Source organism: Bos taurus, chromosome 11 (assembly GCF_002263795.3).
Source record: "Bos taurus isolate L1 Dominette 01449 registration number 42190680 breed Hereford chromosome 11, ARS-UCD2.0, whole genome shotgun sequence".
Lineage (NCBI taxonomy): Eukaryota > Metazoa > Chordata > Mammalia > Artiodactyla > Bovidae > Bos > Bos taurus.
The window spans coordinates 59,673,028-59,695,020 of record NC_037338.1 but is presented as its reverse complement, the minus strand read 5'-3'; the positions used below and the strand labels follow the sequence as shown (position 1 = coordinate 59,695,020).

Below are 21,993 nucleotides of genomic sequence, written 5' to 3'. Positions count from 1 at the left end.
TTTTAGTACAGAAATGATGCTCAGTTGTGGATGTGTCTGGTGATGAAAGTAAAATCCGATGTTGCAAAGAATAGTATTGCATCGGAACCTGGAATGTTAGGTCTGTGAATCAAGGTAAATTGGATGTGGTGAAGCAGGAGATGGTAAGAACAAACATCAATATCTTAGGGAAAGAGTTTATTCATTTATTTAATAAATATTTAATTTGACAATATGTCCACATAGTGTATTAAAGGTTCTAAGAAAATTGTATGTTATATGCTTTTGGTAATTACTGTATGTCAGAAATGCTAAATAAGTTACAAATATTTATATTTTTCTTATCTTCTTTAATCCTTGCAAATGATATATATTAATTAATATTGCTTCAGTTGTAACTGATGAGAAAACTGAAACATAAGAGTTCAAGTAACTTGTCCAAAAGTTTATTGAAAGGATGTGAAAAAATCTGGAAGCAAGTCTGAAAGCTGAAATGTGTAAGCAATACATTTTCATAATAATATGAGCAATTAATTTTCATAATAGGCAATAAACTTTCATAATAATAGCAAAGAAATAAACTTTCATAATAACAAAGTTAGAATGCACTGTTAAATGCCAAAACTGTTCTGAGACCTTCAGGTATTTCATTTCATTTATGGTGATAACAGTAAGATAGATGCTATTATTATGCTAATTGATCATATGAGGAAAACATGGTACAGAATGATAAAGTAACTTGCCCTAGTTCTTCATCTGGAAGGTGGAAACTAGGATTAAAAATAGATAATCTGATTCTAAAGAGCAAACTCTTCAAGTTCAGGGCAATCCTTAATTATCAATAAAACCTCACTATTGAAAATGATTTAAAACTTCACTCAGTTATTTCTTGTTGATGAATTATATTGACCAAAATATATAATTTGATAATATAACCTTTTCTTTCATCAAAATATTGACTAACAAATAATTATTCAAACTACTAAAAAAAATACAGAAATTTATAAAAATGGAGCTCAGGGAATACACAGAAGAAATAAGAAAGTAAGTATAGTAGAAGGAAAGGTCAGTGTCTTCAACTTAAAAGAGTCCCTTAAATACTTGGTAAAACTAATTAAAAGACATATTGGCCTAACTGAAATGTAACTACTTTTCTAAATTTCAAAAATAAAGAGTAAAATACTTAAATATATTCAGATAGAAAAATGTAGGCAAAATGTAAATATAGAAAATATGTATTTAATATAGTATCACTTTCTCAAATACTAAATGTTGAAATATGATGGGACAATGTTTTAAAATTTTAGTATGAATTTTCACTCAAACTATATGTGAACTCTATAGAAAAATATAGGCTGTTTGTTAAATCAAAAATTTTCACAAAATATACTACCTTTTCTGGAAAGTAAACTCTTGACCTAATACTCCATCTAATCAAGAAAAATCAAAAAAGCAGAACATACACTCTCACATATAAATTCATACATGAATCAAAAATAGGGAAGACACGAAATAAAATTATAGGCTGGTACTAATGAAAATAACAAAATGAACATTTACTTTTAAATAATTATTAATAACATTTTACTAAATAATGAAATATGGAAGAGAATTTTTGAAAGAATATGTCATGCTGTATGAAACAACTAATTAACAAGTTGGGTCTAATACTCACAAATTATTTCAATAAATTTGGAACTCAGGATTGTTGAGAAATGTTGAAGACTAGTTAAAGTTATTAAGAGAGATAACTTAAACCTATTAAAAGAGATCTTTTAGAATTCTTTTGTCTTTCAGATTAATGGAAAATCATATTCACTTACAGTTCAACAGAAAAAAAGTAAAAATAAAAATTTGTAAATAATTCATAAATATAGAAAGATATTTTAAAAGAAAATAGCAAGAATTTCTAACACATAGAAAACACAGCATAAAGATATCAGAAACAAATTGATAGGGCAAAAAATTATGGAGGGAGTAAAGATAATATTAGACAAAATATAACTTAAGTGAAGGAATATGTCATTAAGACTAAAAAAGTCTTCAGATTAAATACTAATATGTGTATTTAGTATTTAATTTATATTAAAAACAGTGGAAGCAGTGTCAGACTTTATTTTTGGGGGCTCCAAAATCACTGCAGATGGTGACTGCAGCCATGAAATTAAAAGATGCTTACTCCTTGGAAGGAAAGTCATGACCAACCTAGATAGCATATTCAAAAGCAGAGACATTACTTTGCCAACAAAGGTCCGTCTAGTCAAGGCTATGGTTTTTCCAGTGGTCATGTATGGATATGAGAGTTGGCCTGTGAAGAAAGCTGAGCACCGGAGAATTGATGCTTTTAAACTGTGGTGTTGAAGAAGATTCTTGAGAGTCCCGTGGACTGCAAGGAGATCCAACCAGTCCATCCTAAAGGAGATCAGTCCTGGGTGTTCATTGGAAGGACTGATGCTAAAGCTGAAACTCCAGTACTTTGGCCACTTAATGCGAAGAGTTGACTGATTGGAAAAGACCCTGATGCTGGGAGGGATTGAGGGCAGGAGGAGAAGGGGACGACAGAGGATGAGATGGCTGGATGGCATCACTGACTTGATAGACATGAGTTTGAGTAGACTCCGGGAATTGGTGATGGACAGGGAGGCCTGGCGTGCTGCAATTCATGGGGTCGCAAAGAGTCGGACACGACTGAGCGACTGAACTGAACTGAACTGTGTATATCATGTGCATATTTATAGCCATATTTATATATTAAGTAATATAATATTTATAGACAGATATATTCATATTCATTAAATATAACATTCACAATTAAATTGTAATGTTCCTGGATGTGGATATATATATATATATAAAACTTCATACACAGAATAAAATATTAAACAAAACAAAATAACTGCAATGCAAATGATGGTTTGATACACAATAAATCAGTGGGGGACATGAACATATGTTTAAGGCTTTGTAACCACCTGTGCAAGTAAAACTCTCCCCTACATGTCCAAAGATCTACACTAATAGATAGAAACATAACTGATTGACAAAAAATTTATTTCAGATGGTCAAAAATTTTATTACATTCACAACAACCACTATACATGTACACAATTACATATACCTATATCATGTGTAAGGATATCTATACCAAACATTTCACCTGTAAATAATGAATGTAGTTTTGCTTTATATATATGCTTGAAAAGAATAGACTTTAATATTGTACTAGGCACTAAGAAAATTATAGAATATTGTCTATTTAGAAATTCTATTAACTATGTTCTTCAACTTCAGTCCGTAGAAGTATACCTTAACTTCAGTAATTGTTTATTGAGCATATATTGTCTTAAAGCAACACAATTACTCAGAAAATGATAGACTTCTTGAATTGTTGTTGTTCAGTTGCTAAGCTGTGTCTGACTCTTTGTGACCCTGCTACTGCAGCAAGCCAGGCTTCCCTGTCCTTCACTATCTCCCAGAGTTTGCTCAAATTCATGTCCATTGAGTCAGTGATGCCATCCAACCATCTCATTCTCTGTCACTCCCTTCACCTCCTGCCCTCAATCTTTCCCAGAATCAAGGTCTATTTCAGTGGGTCAGCTCTTCCCATCAGATGGCCAAAGTATTGGAACTTTAGCTTCAGCATCAGACCTTCCAATGAGTATTCAGGATTGGTGTCCTTTAGGAGTGATTGGTTTGATCTTGCTGTCTAAGGGACTCTCATGAGTCTTCTCCAGCAACACAGTTCAAAAGCAACAATTCTTAGGCACCCAGCCTTTTTGATGGTTCAACTCTCGCATCTGTACGCAACTACTGGAAAAATCATAGCTTTGACTATATGGACCTTTGTTGGCAAAGTAACTTCTGACTAAACAATAAATAATCTAACAACTTTGAAATTAAAGAAACCTGTCACTTTTGGTCAAATAATCAAAATTGCGAATTTGCATTTCAAAGTAACCACAAGTTGTTATCAATGAGAATAATTTTTATCAAAACTAAAAAGATATTGGGAAAGCTGTATGACAGGAATATCTAATAGTCTTTTAAAAAAAAAAACTTAAATGAGATAGAATAAAAAGAATGAAATGAAGCTAGAGAAGTAATAATGATAGAGATAAAAATCAACATTTAATTTGTTCAATAACAGAAGAATAGAGAGTTGATTAAGTGAAGACTTAACTTGTTAAATAACATCAATAAAATAGATCAACTCTGTTAAGATAGCTCATGACTCAATATGAGCAATATATTACGTATAAGAAAAGGAATATATTAACACTGATGTCTGTTTATGATATTAAAAGTATAACTAATGTAACTAAAATGCTAATTTGAAATTAAAGTGAAATAGGCTATTTTGAATAAATTTATAATTGAAAATATTCAAGACTGGGTAGAATAATTTAATAATATTTGAATAATAAATGCAAAACCTTTAAGAGTTGTCAAAGAACTAAGCAGAAAAGTTGTATCTCATACAAACAGTTTTAATACTAGGTTTTATAAAAATTCATTTCTATTGTATTTTAATTGCTCGAGCCATTTAAAAAAATCTTATAAAAAGTAAACCCATTCATAATGGAGTGACTTCCATGACATCAGCATCGGGCCTTGAGGGAAGGGTGTCCAGTTTCACGCCATTCTCTGTTTTATCTGACCTCCAGTACTGTCTTAATAGGTTTGGGCAGCAACATCTTTGTTAACTAAATTTTGGTAAGATCCTCCATCTTGACATAACCTTCAGGTATCAGTCCACACAATCTTCATTGAAATCCTTCCAACCACATGGCTCCCCACTATGGAATATGGACTCTCTCAGACACACCCACAGCAGTGTTTGGGGCTGAAGGAAAGGGCAGATCACTGAGCTGCTTTCCACATACATTAGTATTTGAGGGATTAGAATTTGAGTTCCTCTGGCCCATTTGTTTATACATGCGCCTGGCCATGACTACTCTTTTCTCTATTTTCCATGAATATTTCTATTTTTTCTATGCAGTACTTTAAACTGACAGGAACACTTATCTTCTGACTCTTATTTTCTCTTCCATTCAAAATGCATGGATTAAAAAAATTTTTTTGTTTTGTGTTGGAGTGTGGTTTATTGATAGAATTGTGTTGGTTTTGGGAGTCAGTCAGTTAGGCAGCTCAGTTGTGTCTGACTCTTTGCGACCCCATGGACCACAGCATGCCAGGCTTCCCTGTCCATCACCAACTCCCAGAGCTTGCTCAAACTCATGTCCATCAAGTCGGTGATGCCATCCAACCATCTCATCCTCTGTCATCCCCATCTCCTCTTGCCGTCAATGTTTCCCAGCACCAGGGTCTTTTCCAATGAGTCAGTTCTTCTCATCATGTGGCCAAAATATTGGAGTTTCAGCTTCAGCATCAGTCCTTCCAATGAATATTCAGGACTGATTTCCTTTAGGAATATGCATCCAGATAACCACAATGGTAGGTTTTGGGAGTAGAGCAGAGCAATTCAGTTATACATAGGCATGTGCTGTTCTTTCTTGAATTCTTTTCCCATTTAGGTTGTTATGAAGTATTGAGCAGCGTTTCCTGTGATGTGCAGTGTATTCTTGTTGGTTGTCTATTTTAAATATGGCAGTGTGTACATATCAACATGAAACTATCCCTCCATTCCATCCTCCCCATTTGGTAACCATAAGTTCATTCTTTAGTCGGTGAGTCTGTTTTTGTTTTGTAAATAGGTTCATTTGAATTATTAAAAAATTGTATCTTGTTCTTATATCAGTGATGAAGAATTCATCTGAGAATATTACTTTTAATTTGTTTTTTAAGCTTTCTTCTGTCCCCTGCAATATCTTTATCCCCTCAGAGTTTCTGTTTTACTTTTTTCTTGTTTTACATCATTGTCATACATGCTATAATTCCAGAAAAACATCCACTTCTGCTTCATTGACTACACTAAAGCCTTTTACAGTGTGGATCACAACAAACTGTAGAAAATTCTTAAAGAGATGGGAATACTAGACCACCTTCCCTGCCTCCTGAGAAATCTGTATGCAGGTCAAGAAGCAACAGTTAGAACCAGACATGGAACAATGGACTGGTTCCAGACTGGGAAAGGAGTACGTCAAGGCTGTATATTGTCACCCTGCTTATTTAACTTATAGGCAGAGTATATCATGAAAAATCCTAGGTCGGATGAAGCACAAACTGGAGTCAAGATTGCTGAGAGAAATATCAATAACCTCAGATATGCTGATGACACCAGCCTTATGGCAGAAAGTGAAGAGAAACTAAAGAACCTCTTGATGAAGGTGAAAGAGGAGAATGAAAAAGCTGGCTTATACCTCAACATTCAAAGAACTAAGATCATGGCATCCAGTCCCGTCATTTCATGGCAAATAGATGGGGAAACAGAGGAAACAGTGACAGACTTAATTTTCTTGGGCTCCAAAATCATTACAGATGGTGACTGCAGCCATGAAATTAAAAGATGTTTACTTCTTGGAAGAAAAAATATGACAAACTTAAACGGCGTATTAAAAAGTGGAGACGTTACTTTGCCGACAAAAGTCTGTATAGTCAAAGCTATGATTTTTCTAGTAGTCAAGTATAGATGTGAGAGCTGGACCATAAAGGAGGCTGAGTGTCGAAGAACTGATGCTTTTGAACTGTGGTGCTGGAGCAGACTCTTGAGTCCCTTCGACAGCAAGGAGATCAAACCAGTTCATCCTAAACGAAATCAATGCTGAATATTCACTGGAAGGACTGTAGCTGAAACTGAAGCTTCAAAACTTCAGCCACCTGATGAGAAGAGCTGACTCATTAGAAAAGACCCTGAGGCTGGGAAAGATTGAAGACAGTAGGAGAAGGGGACAACAGAAGATGAAATGGTTGGATGGCATCACAGATTCAATGCACATGAGTTTGAGCAAGCTCCAGGAGATGGTGAAGGACAGGGAAGCCTGGCATCTGCAGTCCATGGGATGGCAAAGAGTCAGACAACTGAGTGACTGAACAACAACAAATACATATTAGAGGCATTCTTCAAATGACTCTTATTCTTGGATGTCCATATATAAGAGAGAGATACAGTACTTCAAAACTAAATTAAAGGCCCATGTCTGAAGACAAGCCTTATTGAAATTTCTGGATATTCCATAGGAAGTTCTCAGTATATTATGATTATCCTTTCTGTCTCTTTGTCCTTGTGGTCTGTGCCCTTTTATTTATTAATGTCGTGAAGGTAGGGAGAAAGGACATGGTCAGGAATGAATGGAGATGAATTCAGGTGTTCAATAAATCAGATTTTCCCTGGCTTGTATTAACACAAAATTAAATGGATATGAGGCTTGATGAACCCCAAGCAGGCAAAATCAGTAAAAGTATATTAAAAAAACTTAATGTAGCTTATTTCATGAATGTTTGTAAAACTTATTTTGTGTTAAAGCCTCTGATAATCATAAAATTTAAGTTATCTTCCTAAAATTGTATGACTACTTTTAACTGATCCCACAATGGCACCCCACTCCAGTACTCTTGCATGGAAAATCCCATGGATGGAGGAACCTGGTAGGCTGCAGTCCATGGGGTTGCTAAGAGTCGGACACGACTGAGTGACTTCACTTTCACTTTTCACTTTCATGCATTGGAGAAGGAACTGGCAACCCACTCCAGTGTTTTTGCCTGGAGAATCCCAAGGACGGCGGAGCCTGGTGGGCTGCCGTCTATGGGGTCGCACAGAGTCGGACATGACTGAAGCGACTTAGCAGTAGCAGCAGCAGCTGCCATCTAGAAATACTCATTATAATAACCAATCATTGTAAAGGTTCATGTTCACTTTATAAGCCATCCTGTAACACTACACCTCAGAGCTTCATATAGTTTCAGGTTTGAAGTCTCTGTTCACAAACAGCTTCTTTGTCACTCAATAAGATATTCATATTAAAAAAACACACATTCACACACAAAAATTATGGATGTGCCATACATATGCCATTAATCCTAATCCTAAATATATTAGCAAACAAAGCCAACTATATAATTGAGGTCTACTTTGAAAATGGAAAGATAGTCAAATATTATATAATACTTTAATAGAAATTCTTATATTCTTTATACTGCATAGAAGAGAGAACCTTGCCTGTTGCTAACATATCACTTCTTTCCTAATGACTATAACAATGCCAATTTTGTGTTAACTGTTTGATAAACACTGTCTGAATGACTTTTCATTATCAATAAGTGAAGGAGAAAACATAAATGTATAATAATGTTAGCATTTTATTTATTTATATTGTTTTTTACCACCTGTGAAGTAGGTGAAAAATGCTTGAATAAAGGGAGATATTGAGCCCATAATTTATGAAGTCAAGTGATGAGTAGTCAAAGAATGTAGTCTGCTTCTAAATTTCTAGAAACCAAACTGTATTGCTTATATGATTAACATGCCAGAAAGGCAGTTGATGTAATTCAATATTCATTATTGATTAAAAATTATTTTTAAGATATGTTTAAATAATACTACAAGATGGGTTTTTTTTAAGACCAAAATGAAAAAAAAAGAGACACACAGATATGCCAACTTTATAGTGAGCCATATTAATGACTATGAAACACCAGAAGAATTCTTTTTAAAATCTGAGAATAATATACAGAATTACTACAAAATTATTTAGAAGTATATCATAGTTTTCAATGAATTAATAATTAAGAATTCACACATGGAAAAGCAGTTAATACAGATGCTATTTGTAGATAATCTTGTTTTTCATATAAATTTTTTTTACAAAATATTCAAAACATAGATTAATGATACCATGCTATCCACTGCCAAAATAAAATAGATATGAGAAGTTTCCTTGATAGTTATCTGATCTGTTTTCTATTAAAAACAAATTAAATGGAATATTACAGTAAAAATAAAGATTCACTCCTGAAAGACCCTGCCCCTGACCCATTTCCAAGTTCCTACTGCTGTCTTGATATTGCTACAAGCATTTCCTATACAGGCTTGTAGTAATTTCCTACATAAAGGTATCTTATTAACTAAAATTGGGTAGTTTGATTTACAATTTCTATAATTTATTTAAGTGGATTTTTTGTTTTCTTATATGAAGTTGCTTTCACAGCAATATATTTTTGAGTATTCAGGGACTTGATTTATTCACTTCAAGTGCTGAAACTATATTTTTTCCTTGTGAACACATTATATATGATTTACCATTCTTTTATAAAGGGACATGAAGAATAAACATCATTGCACAGGTCTCCTGTGCACATATACAAGAATTTCTCTAGAGTTATCACTTGAATATAAAATGTCAGAATTTGATAATGTAGGCAACTCCAATATAATTAGATATTGCCAAAATCGTTATACAAATTTACCCTTCTTCCAACAAAATTGGCAACTCTGTTATCCCCACCAACTAATAATTAGTTTCCCATCCTGACTGGTAGGGAATGTCTCATTGAAAAATGACATTTGTCTTTCTCTGTGTTGAAATGTGTCAAAAAGAAAAATGTGTGGGGCCGCTCTTGCCTGGTGCCATGATAACAAGCCAAAACTTGGGTAACTTTCACGTCAGTATCAATTCTCCCCTGGACCAGAAACACATTATGTCCTAGCAGCCAGTCCCCAAACAGGCCCAGTCAACTCTGGGCTGTATGCTTAGTGTCTTGTTCTCGATCCACTTTTTATTGTTGTCTTCCCTGTTCCTTATTCTTTATCCTATAAAAGCTGCTTCTTCTCTTCCATCCTATTTTTCGGCTCTCTGCACTCTTCTGAACAGAGAAAGCTTGCTTCGCAAAGTTAAACAAAGATTGTGTTAATTGATAAATGAAAAAAGCTAAAACAATTTTAAATAATGAATTTGCTGTCTCTCTTGAGTACAAGGGAGAACAATCTATGGACTGAGGGAGTTCAGTACCTCACAAGCAGTGGAGCACTATTCTTGAGGGATTGGGGGCAAGAGTCAGTTTTACAGAGATTAGAAGAGCAAGATGGGCTACGAGGTCGGGGATTTCCTTAGGAGGTTAGCAGGTCCTGCTTTCTAGGCTAAGGAGAACTTGGGAAAGAGGAGTTCAAAGATTGTGGTTAGGGTATGTTAGCCTTACATGAGGGAGGCTTCTTGTAAGTGCAACTGATTTAGGTCTGGATTTGTGTTGTGGGCTGGCCACTGGGGCAGTCTTTATTTTGTGGGTCCATATGAATTAATTTTATCACACCTAAATTGTCTTCTTTGATCATTTTTAACATGTATAATTTACAGGCAACAAGATGCACTCATTTTGAACATACAATTTCTCAATTTTTGACAACCCAGGTAAACAAATATCTACCATCCAACAACATTCCCTATATCCCTTCTCAGTTTCTCCCATCTCCCTAATTCCAGGCTTTCTGTCACAATTGACTAGATTGTGTCCTACAATTGTATCCTATCTGTGTCCAACAACTTTTGGTCTTTGTAGGTAATAAATTTTTTTTTCTAGTTGCTTTAATAATTATTCTTGGTTCTTCAGGTTCACTGTTTATGTATCTAAGTTGAAATATATTTTAAATTATTTTGCTTACCAATAATTCTCCTTAAAACTTTCACCAATCTTGGGGAATCCTCAGCCATTATCAATTTCATTTGAGGAAATAAAAGTTCACATTTTAAAATAAGACAAAAAATTTAAATATAAAACTTTTTCTATGTCCTTTGGCTTTCTCCCTCCCCTCAACTGTGTGTTATGCTTCTGTATTATGTGTTAACCAGACTTCCCCTATGGCAGAAATACCTGCTCAACCATAAAGATTTATTTCTCTCCTTCTGGCACCAACCATGTAACTACTTAAAAGATAACATTCCTTTTTCAATCCTGGAAGGGATCAGGATGACTCACCACTCTCTCTGTATGTGCAGATACCTTTTGTGAACTTTATGTACAAAACCAATATATTATTTCCCTTAAGATAGTGATTGGTGAAGAACTAATTGGTTAGTAAACCTGGGGAGACACTAGGCCACACCTAATGGATGTTCCTAGCTTAAATACTTACTTATGACTTTATTGATGTTACTAGCAATATTGTCTGTATTCTATTTTACAAGACTACATTACCAAATGTGTGACAGAGCCTGAGAGGAAACTGATGATAATTGGGCAGCTTGAAACAATTGGCCAAATATGTAGTCTTACAAGATCAATTTTCGTAATAGTATAGTTCTAGATATAGGAAGAGGAGAAGGCAATGGCACCCCACTCCAGTACTCTTGCCTGGAAAATCCCATGGACAGAGGAGCCTGGTGGGCTGCAGTCCATGGGGTCGCTAAGAGTTGGACACGACTGAGTGACTTCACTTTCACTTTTCACTTTCATGCATTGGAGAAGGAAATGGCAACCCATTCCAGTGTTCTTGCCTGGAGAATCCTGGGGACGGGGGAGCCTGGTGGGCTGCCATCTGTGGGGTCGCACAGAGTCGGACACGACTGAAGTGGCTTGGCAGCACGGCAGATATAGGAAGAAGCAACAAGAAAGAAACATTTCCTGGACCATTTAAGACTGATAAACACAGGGATCCCAGAGGCTTTTGATTACTGTTGACAGAGCCTAGCCCAATAACACATTAAGTGGCCTTTCAACAAAATCCTTGCCTAATCTGGGAATGAGCATTTCTAATGCCATGGGACAAGTTGGTCACAAAATGCCTCCCAAACCTGGGTTGAAATTAAGACTGAAAGGGAAGGGGTTGTAAAATAAAGAATGTTGCCTACCATCCAGTTCTACACAAATCAAGTTACTGGCCTCTGCAGTTGCTGACCTTCAATACTGAAGACTGGGGCAAAACTAGAAGAATAAGTCTTCAGATAGTTAGATATTTTCAGAGGAAATTGTTTATGAACCTGGATTCTTACAATTTCTGATTTCAGGAAAACACCAAAACCATTAACTAAGATATCTGTTCCATCTGGCTAGTTGCAGCCTTCTGCTGAGATGTGTGCTTGATTGCATGTATTCATTTCACCAAAATCACATATATACTGACCTCCCCCATTACCTCTTCAGAACAGTTCTCAGAACTCTCTGAAAAGCTGTCCCCTGGGTTATACTCCTCAGTTTGGCTCAAATAAACTTTTCCATTTCTTTCTTAGATTGACTATTAATTGATGTTTTGTTGACATAGTTTCCCCACAGTTATCTTTCACATTATTTCTTTATTATCTTTACTGTTAAGTCCTAATATTCACATGTAGCACTTCTCACTCTATCCTTAAAACTCATATCGTTAGTTCAAGTTCATGTGCCCAACACACAATGTGGCCAAACACATGAAAACATTGGAGTTTACAGCAGAGAAAGGTTTATTGCAGGGACATGCAGGAGGGTGGGTGGCTCGTGCCCTAAAGTGGCATGAACTCCTCAAAGGGTTTTGGCAAAGCATTTTTAAAAGCCAGGTGAGGAGGAGGGTAGCAGGGTATGTAATCAGCTAATGCACAGTTCTTTGATTGATTGATGAGATAAGATGGTGGTGCCATAGGGGTTAGTATTATCAGTCGTTAGGCTGCTGGAGGCCTGAGGCTAGATATTCATGGTCATCAAGTAGTTGACATCTTACATTTGATGGGAGAGATTTTCACATCTGTAAAACAACTCTGAAAATGTGTATCAAATGTTATTTTTTAGGTACTTTAGACAAAACATGGTCCACTGGAGAAGGGAATGGCAAACCACTTCAGTATTCTTGCCTTGAGAACACCATGAACAGTATGAAAAGCCAAAAAGATAGGACACTGAACCATGAACTCCCCAGGTTGGTAGGTGCCCAATATGCTACTGGAGATCAGTGGAGAAATAACTCCAGAAAGAATGAAGGGATGGAGCCAAAGCAAAACTAATACAATTATGTAAAGTTTAAAAAACAAAACAAAACAAACAACACCCCGTTGTGGATGTGACTGGTGATGGAAGTAAAGTCCAATGCTTTAAAGAGCAATATTGCATAGGAACCTGGAATGTCAGATTCATGAATCAAGGCAAATTGGAAGTGGTCAAATGGAGATGGCAAGAATGAACATCAACATTTTAGGAATCAGTGAACTAAAATGGACTGGAATGGGTGAATTTAACTCAGATGACCATTATATCTTCTATGGTGGGCAAGAATCCCTTAGAAGAGATGGAGTAACCATCATAGTCAACAAAAGAGTCTGAAATGCAGTACTTGGATGCAATCTCAAAAATGACAGAATCATCTCTGTTCGTTTACAAGGCAAACTATTCAAAATCACACTAATCCAAGTCCATGCCCAGACCCATAATGCTGCAGAAGCTGAAGTTGAACGGTTCTATGAAGACCTACAAGATCTTCTAGAAGTAATACCCAAAAAAGATGTCCTTTTCATTATAGGGGACTAGAATGCAAAAGTAGGAAGTCAAGAAATACCTGGAGTAACAGGCAAATTTGGCCTTGGAGTACAGAATGAAGCAGGGCAAAGGCTAATAGAATTTTGCTTAGAGAACACACTGGTGATAGCAAACACTCTCTTCCAACAACAAAAGAGAAGACTCTACACATGGACATCACCAGACGGTCAATACTGAAATCAGATTAATGATATTCTTTGCAGCCAAAGATGGAGATACTCTATACAGTCAGCAAAAACAAGACCGGGAGCTGACTGTGGTACAGACTATGAACTCCTCATTGCCAAATTCAGACTTAAATTGAAGAAAGTGGGGAAAACCACTAGGCCATTCAGGTATGACCTAAATCAAATCCCTTAAGATTATACAGTGGAAGTGACAAGTAGATTCAAGGGATTAGGTATGATAGAGTGCTTGAAGAACTATGGACGGAGGTTTGTGACATTGTGCAGGAGACAGGGATCAAGACCTTCCCCATGGAAAAGAAATGCAAAAAAGCAAAATGGCTGTCTGGGGAGGCCTTGCAAACAGCTATGAAAAGAAGAGAAGCAAAAGGCAAAGGACAAAAGGAAAGATATACCCATTTGAATGCAGAGTTCCAAAGAATAACAAGGAGAATAAGAAAGCCTTCCTCAGTGATCAATGCAAAGAAATAGAGGAAAAGAATAGAATGGGAACTCTAGAGATGTTGTCAAGAAAATTAGAGATACCAGGGGAATATTTCATGCAAATATTGGCATAATAAAGGACAGAAATGGCATGGAACTAACAGCAGAAGATATTAAGAAGACGTGGCAAGAATACACAGAAGAACTATACAAAAAAAAATCTTCATGACCGAGATCATCACAATGGTATGATCACTCACCTAGAGCCAGACATCCTGGAATGCGAAATTAAGTGGGCCGTAGAAAGCACCACTACGAACAAAGCTAGTGGAGGTGATGGAATTCCAGTTGAGCTATTTCAAATGCTGAAATGATGCTGTGAAAATGCTGCAGTCAATATGCCAGCAAATTTGTAAAATTCAGCAGTGGACACAGGACTGGAAAAGGTCAGTTTTCATTCCAATTCCAAGGAAAGGCAATGCCAAAGAATGCTCAAGATACTGCTCAATTGCATTCATCTCAGATGCTAGTAAAGTAATGCTCAAAATTCTCCAAGCCAGGCTTCAACAGTACATGAATCGTGAACTTCCAGATGTTCAAGCTGGTTTTAGAAAAGGCAGAGGAAACAGAAAGAAAATTGCCAAGATCTGTTGGATCACTGAAAAAGCAAGAGCATTTCAGAAAAACATCTATTTCTTCTTTATTGACTATGCCAAAGCCTTTGACTGTGTGGTTATGACAAACTGTGGAAAATTCTTAAAGAGATGGGAATACCAAACCACCTGACCTGCATCCAGAGAAATCTGTATGCAGGTCAAGAAGCAACAGTTAGAACGGGACATGGAACAACAGACTGGTTCCAAATCTGGAAAGGAGTATGTCAAGGCTGTACATTGTCATCCTGCTTATTTAACTTATGCAGAGTACATCATGGAAATGCTGGGCTGGATGAAGCAGAAGCTTGAATGAAGATTGCCAGGAGAAATATCAATAACCTCAGAAATGCAGATGGCACCACCCTTATGGCATAAAGTGAAGAACTAAAGAGTCTCCTGATGTAAGTGAAAGAGGAGAGTGAAAAAGTTGGCTTAAAGCTCAACATTCAGAAAACAGATCATTGTATCCGGTCCCATTACTTCATGGCAAATAGATGGAGAAACAGTGGAAACAGTGTCAAACTTTATTATTTTTTTTGGTTCCAAAATCACTGCAGATATTGATTGCAGCCATGAAATCAAAAGACACTTGCTTCTCGGAAGAAAAGTTATGACCAACCTAGATAGCTTATTAAGAAACAGAGGCATTACTTTGCCAACAAAGGTCCATCTAGTCAAAGCTATCGTTTTTCCAGTAGAGATGTATGGATGCTAGAGTTGGACCATAGAGAAAGCTTAGCACTGAAGAATTGATGCTTTTGAACTGTGGTGTTGGAGAAGACTCTTGAGAGTCTCTTGGACTGCAAGGAGATCCAACCAGTCCATCCTAAAGGAAATCAGTCCTGAATATTCATTGGTAGGACTGATGTTGAAGCTGCAACTCCAATACTTTGGCCACCTGATGCAAAGAACTGACTCATTTGAAAAGACACTGATGCTGGGCAAGATTGAGGGTAGGATGAGAAGGGGATGACAGAGGATGAGATAGTTGGATGATAGCACTGACTCAATGGACATGAGTTTGAGTAGACTCCTGGAGTTGGTCATGACAGGGAGGTCTGGTGTGCTGCAGTCCATGGGGTTGCAAAGAGTCGGACATGACTGAGTGACTGAACTGAACTGAGGTGAACTTCAGAGAGGAACTAAAGCAGAAATAAGGGAAAGGCCTGACCCATGAAGTCACCACAGTTTCCTCCTTGGAAACTGTTACGTATTTTATAACATTTTTGCTATTTCAATCTTCATAGTTTCCTCAGGTCTAACTTGTTGCTTCCTGGACCTATCTATCATTATAAAACTCATTTACAGCTTTTAAAATTCATTTACATATTTAAAAATTTTAAGACAGTCTGTTTAGCTTTTGATATCTAAACTTTTTTAGTAAGTAAGTGCTAGTCGATCAGTTGTGTCTGACTGTGATCCTATGGATTGTAGCCTGGCAGGCTCTTCTGTCCATGGAATTCTCCAGGCAACAATTCTGGAGTGGGTTCCTACTCCCTTCTCCAGGAGATCTTCCCAGCTCTGGGATCAAAGTTGGGTCTCCTGCATTGCAGGCAGATTCTTGAGCATCTGAGCCATCTAAGTTGTGCTTAATAATTTATGTGCTTAATCATTGTGAAAAGTATTTCATATTCCCCTTATGATATTTCTCTCATTATCTGAAATTCATGCTGTCCATATTTCTGTTATTTCCTATTGCTGTTTACACTTATTCCATGCTTAATCTTGCTTTGTGTATTTGGTAATTTCTGAAGGTTAGTTCATATTTGTCTTTTATTTGTTTCTTTTTTGATTCCTTTTGCCTAGGTTGTCAAAGTATCATCCCTAGAGTGATTTTAATTGTCTTCTGCAGGAACAAAATGCGCATAATTGGATCAATCACTATTGATATTAATTTCTCAGATTGTTAACTCCAGGGCCACTCATGTATGTTGACTTAAAAAATGTACATGAAATTGTGAGTTAAGTTTTACTGGGGGCAAAATGAGGACTGCAGACTGGGATACAGCACTACGTATAGTTCTGAGAAACTGCTCCAAAGAAGCAGGGTGGAAGGTCAGTATATACATTGTTTTGGTGAAGGGAGAATACATGCAATCAAGCACATATTTTTCCAGAAAGTTTCTGCTAGTCTCATGAAGCTTTGCTGCTGCTGCTGCTGCTAAGTCACATCAGTCGTGTCCGACTCTGTGCGACCCTGTAGATGGCAGCCCACCAGCTCCCCCATCCCTGGGATTCTCCAGGCAAGAACACTGGAGTGGGTTGCCATTTCCTTCTCCAATGCATGAAAGTGAAAAGTGAAAGTGAAGTTGCTCAGTCGACCCCATGGACTGCAGTGCACCAGGCTCCTCCATCCATGGGATTTTCCAGGCAAGAGTACTGGAGTCCGGTGCCATTGCCTTCTCCTGAAGCTTTGCTAGCTAATCTCAAAGTACTGTCATCAGCATGAGGGACTTTAATACTTTTCTAGTTATGAGGTGATTAAAAAATCAGGCTATATAATTGGCTCCTGAAATTATATAGCCATCTGAAGACCTGTCCTTCCAGTATTTCCCTGAGCACAGAGTGCCTAATTTCTGCTCTCCATCCTGAACTTCTTTCAGGGGGTGTTGAAAGTGTTGAAAGTCAATAGTGACAGCAGTACAGGATTTAATCCTTGTAGAGCAGGTGAAATTGCAAGCACTGATTTTCAGTTGACAGGGCCCACTCATGGTAATAAATTTGAGCATACTTTGGGAAGCATTTAATAACCATTTTATCCTACAGTGCTAGGAAGACTGATTCCTAGGTCTGGTGAAGGTTTCACTGATAGGCCATTCAATCTGCTATTACTGGACTAGATCTATCAACAGTAATCAAAGAGCTCTAGACCAACCTGTCTTACCTTAACTGTTACAGTCTAGGAAAAATTCTCTATTGATGAGAGAATAAAAATTCTCTATTCTCTCTTTCCATATCTAGAGTAACACTATTAAAAGGTTGTTGAATCACACGAAGACACCGGGATTCTTGGCCCCCGGAGGAGAAGAATTCAATCCGGGGCCAGAGACGAGGTTTGGTCGCTCAGAGCTTTTACATAATAAAGTTTTATTAAAGTATAAAGGAGATAGAGAAAGCTTCTGACATAGGCATCAGAAGGGGGCAGAAAGAGTACCCCCTTGTTAGTGTTAGCAATGAAGTTATATACTCTCCAATGAATCCAAAGAATGTCTGGAGGTTGTAAAGACCTCACCAGACCTACTCCCATAATTTACATTTTAAGATAACAGAATTAGCCAGAAGGTGTAATCTAGAGACTGTCCTCAGGCAGGATACATTATTGTTATATAATCCTAAGGAATGTAGAGAAGGAAAAAAGTTTGTCCTTTCTTCCTCCTTGAGAATTCCAGACCCCTCTCTCATTGGGGACCCCTAGACTCCTTATCAACCTTCCTAGGAAATGACTTCCTATTACAATCATTCAGTTCAGTTCAGTTTAGTTCAGTCGCTCAGTCATGTCCGACTCTTTGAGACCCCATGAATCGCAGCACGCTAGGCCTCCCTGTCCATTACCAACTCCCGGAGTTCACCCAGACTTATGTCCATCCAGTCAGTGATGCCATCCAGCCATCTCATCCTCTGTCGTCCCTTTCTCTTCCTGCCCCCAATCCCTCCCAGCATCAGAGTCTCTTCCAATGAGTCAACTCTTTTCATGAGGCAGCCAAAGTACTGGAGTTTCAGCTTTAGCATCATTCCTTCCAAAGAAATCCCAGGGCTGATCTCCTTCAGAATGGACTGGTTGGATCTCCTTGCAGTCCAAGGGACTCTCAAGAGTCTTCTCCAACACCACAGTTCAAAAGCATCAATTCTTCAGCACTCAGCCTTCTTCACAGTCCAACTCTCACATCCATACATGACCGCAGAAAAAACCATAGCTTTGACTAGATGGACCTTTGTTGGCAAAGTAATGTCTCTGCTTTTGAATATACTATCTAGGTTGTAACTTTCCTTCCGAGGAGTAAGCGTCTTTTAATTTCATGGCTGCAGTCACCATCTGCAGTGATTTTGGAGCCCAGAAAAATAAAGTCTGACACTGTTTCCACTGTTTCCCCATCTATTTCCCATGAAGTGATGGGATTGGATGCCATGATCTTCGTTTTCTGAATGTTGAGCTTTAAGCCAACTTTTTCACTCTCCACTTTCACTTTCATCATGAGGCTTCTTAGTTCCTCTTCACTTTCTGCCATAAGGGTGGTGTCATCTGCATATCTGAGGTTATTGATATTTCTCCTGGCAATCTTGATTCCAGCTTGTGTTTCTTCCAGTCCAGCGTTTCTCATGATGTACTCTGTATATAAGTTAAATAAGCAGGGTGACAATATACAGCCTTGACGTACTCCTTTTCCTATTTGGAACCAGTCTGTTGTTCCATGTCCATTTCTAACTGTTTCTTCCTGACCTGCATACAGATTTCTCAAGAGGCAGGTAGGTGGTCTGGTATTCCTATATTTTTTTATCAGAAGTTCTGTCACACATATGGTAATTAATCTTGAATTAATAAAATAGGAAAAGTACAAGTAATGTAACTAGCAGTAATATTAAAGTCATAAATGAGAATTCAGCCAAGAACTTCCATTAAGTGTAGTTCGGTATAGTCTCAGGTCATCCAACTTAGTTTAGTCTGTACCAATCTTTGTCTTTCAGGGTAATTTTATATTGACACTGTCCATAAAGCTCCCAGTCCAATTTCCTATTGTTACCAGGCTGCTTGTCCTTAGTGTAATTTAATTGTTCCTCCTTTAGGAGGGCCTTAAAACTTAAGTGACCACAGCCTGGTTTAACCACATAAATTCATCCCATAGTTGTGGGAGGGTTTATTCTTTGGCTGAACTCTTGCTTGTTACTCTGATTGAGCTGAGGAACTTTAGAGGAAATTTATATTTATGGCCATGGTCAGAGTAGATATTATTAATTGGTTAGTGAGAGCATACCACCTAGTAATACCAAGAGCAGCCTGAGGAGACTGAACTTCCTATTTTCTAAAATAAATTTTCTAAGGGTCATCCAATTAGAGCCTTGGAGTACAGAGATACAGCAAGGTAATCTATAAGTACTAGATACAGGTAATAGGCCACAACGCAACATATGGAATGCTTTTTCAAACTAGCATAGGACTGTGTCCCTTATAGTAAAACACTTGATTTATATACAAAGGTCCAAGAAGTCAAGAAAACATTATAAATGATCAAACAAATTAGTTCATTATCTTGCTTAAGCTGTCTACTTTTGATGTTGTGTTATTCTCATTTTCATTGAAATGTAGTCTCCTCTGTTTGAACATCTTTTTAAGGTAAATTTGAGGTCAGCAGTCTGCTCTATAGACCAGTTTAGTGTAGGGGCCTCTGAAAATGAGAATTAATTCAAGAGTCAGCTTGCTTTCAGTTTCACTGTGTATGAGCTAATTAAGAGTACCTGATAAAAGTCCTTCCATCCAGTTGGAGATAATCCTTTAAATTATGTTTTACAGTACACATAATCCCCTGGTTGCAGGCCATGGGGCATCTGATCTTCATTCAGTGATTACAAAAATTAGCTTCATAAACAAAATTTATAGTGTCCTTTTAATAATACAGTTAACTTTACATTAATATAGTGTAACTGCAAGAAACTATCTGGGAAGTGACTTAGTACAAAATTTGGATTTAACATTCATTGGAACACTCTTTTTCTCTCCAAAATTACCCTCATTTCTACCAAATATACCCAAATTAAGAATAATTTGTTTATAAAAAAAGTCTGGCTTCAAAAACTTGACCTGATAATTTATATAACTATAATTTATCATACAGATTTTTTGCTTTACTAAAACTTTTATAAGGAGTCTCAGTCTGAACTTTAAAAAACCCTCAGAGGTAAGAAAGTCACATTAAGAGCTTATCACACATTTCACTTAGGTGAATTCTTCCCTTATTAAGACCCCCCAAAATACTTTGAGATTACTGTACCTGTTGATGAGGTAGCTTTCCTAATTTATTAGCAACATTTGGGAAGTCCTGGTGGCTCCGCAGTAAAGAATCTGCCTGCATTACAGGAATCTCAGGTTTCATCTATGGTTTGAAAATATCCCCTGGAGAAGGAAATGGCAACCCACTCCAGTATTCTTGGCTGGGAAATCCCATGGACAGAGGAGCCAGATGGGCTAGAGTCCATGGGGTTGCAAAAGAGACACGGCTTAATAATTAAACAACAACAACCATAGAATATAACCTAAGAAGATTTATTACTCATTTGACCATACTTCCCATGTAAATTAACACACCAAATGAACCTAATTAGTTTAATATCTCTCTTTGGGATGTTCCAGGGGCCCTTTGAGACAACCCAAAGTTAACCAGAGGTCAAATGACTTAATTAAATTTTGATTTAGGAAGTTTTGTCAATAAATATATAAAGGGTTTAAAACAATTGCTAGGATAGGATCATAGGTTACTTTGAAATGAAGAAGCAAAGTGAAAATCACTCTTCGTGACACCGTGGACTATACAGTCCATGGAATTCTCCAGGCCAGAATACTGGAATGGGTAGCCCTTCCCTTCTCCAGGGGATCTTCCCAACCCAGGGATCCAACCTAGGTCTCCCACATTGCAGGCGGATTCTTTACCAGCCAAGCCATCAGAGAAGCCCAAGGTTACTTTGAAACAATAGTAATTCACTTAGCCAAATTATAATAAATGATTTCAAAGATGAATACATAACAGATCACTTAAGAGGTAAAGAAACCTAAAATCTCTTATCAAGAGAAGTTCAACATCTTAAGAATACTTGCAGTATGCAGTATGCACAAAACTCTTCTCTAGGGGTCCACTTTTCACAAACTTTCTTCACTTTCTGTAGCCATCACTTAATTTGCTCATCTAGGGATAGCCACCTATAAAACAGACCTACTTCCTTTTCCCTTAATAAAATGCAATTTCAATTCTCATGCTTTCTTTACTGAAAATACACATCGAACTTTCCTTAAGCAACCACAAACTGTCCTTCATATTAGCATTCTGTAGATTGGTGAACATAAATATCAGTGATAATTTCTAAAAACATTTGTTTTCTTATAGACATCACCTCAGGATGGTACTAAACATACTCATGAATGGTCCTCAATATCCTTAGTTCCACTGTAAGAGGAAGCCAATGTTCAGTTATTAATGTTTCAGCATTTTATTTTATTTGGAAGTCACTTAGCTATTCAATAAACTTCCATCACTTAATTTAGCACAACCCTAGAAATTCAAGTTACCGAAATCTGGAGAGACTAAAATAGACATTCCTAAAACATAATTGTTATTAATAGAATTTATCTAAAAGCATTTATCTCATTTACATTT

At 36.9% G+C, this 21,993-nt stretch overlaps 1 long non-coding RNA gene across 1 annotated transcript in view; it reads right to left on the bottom strand.

The window, feature by feature from the left end:
- LOC112448801 (uncharacterized) overlaps positions 1–20,851 on the bottom strand; it is a 76,805-nt gene extending 55,954 nt beyond the window's left edge. Inside the window, exon 1 of the long non-coding RNA XR_003037201.2 lies at positions 20,617–20,851. This is a non-coding gene — a long non-coding RNA (uncharacterized lncRNA). The remainder of the gene's footprint in view (positions 1–20,616) is intronic.
- Positions 20,852–21,993: the final 1,142 nt, after the last annotated feature.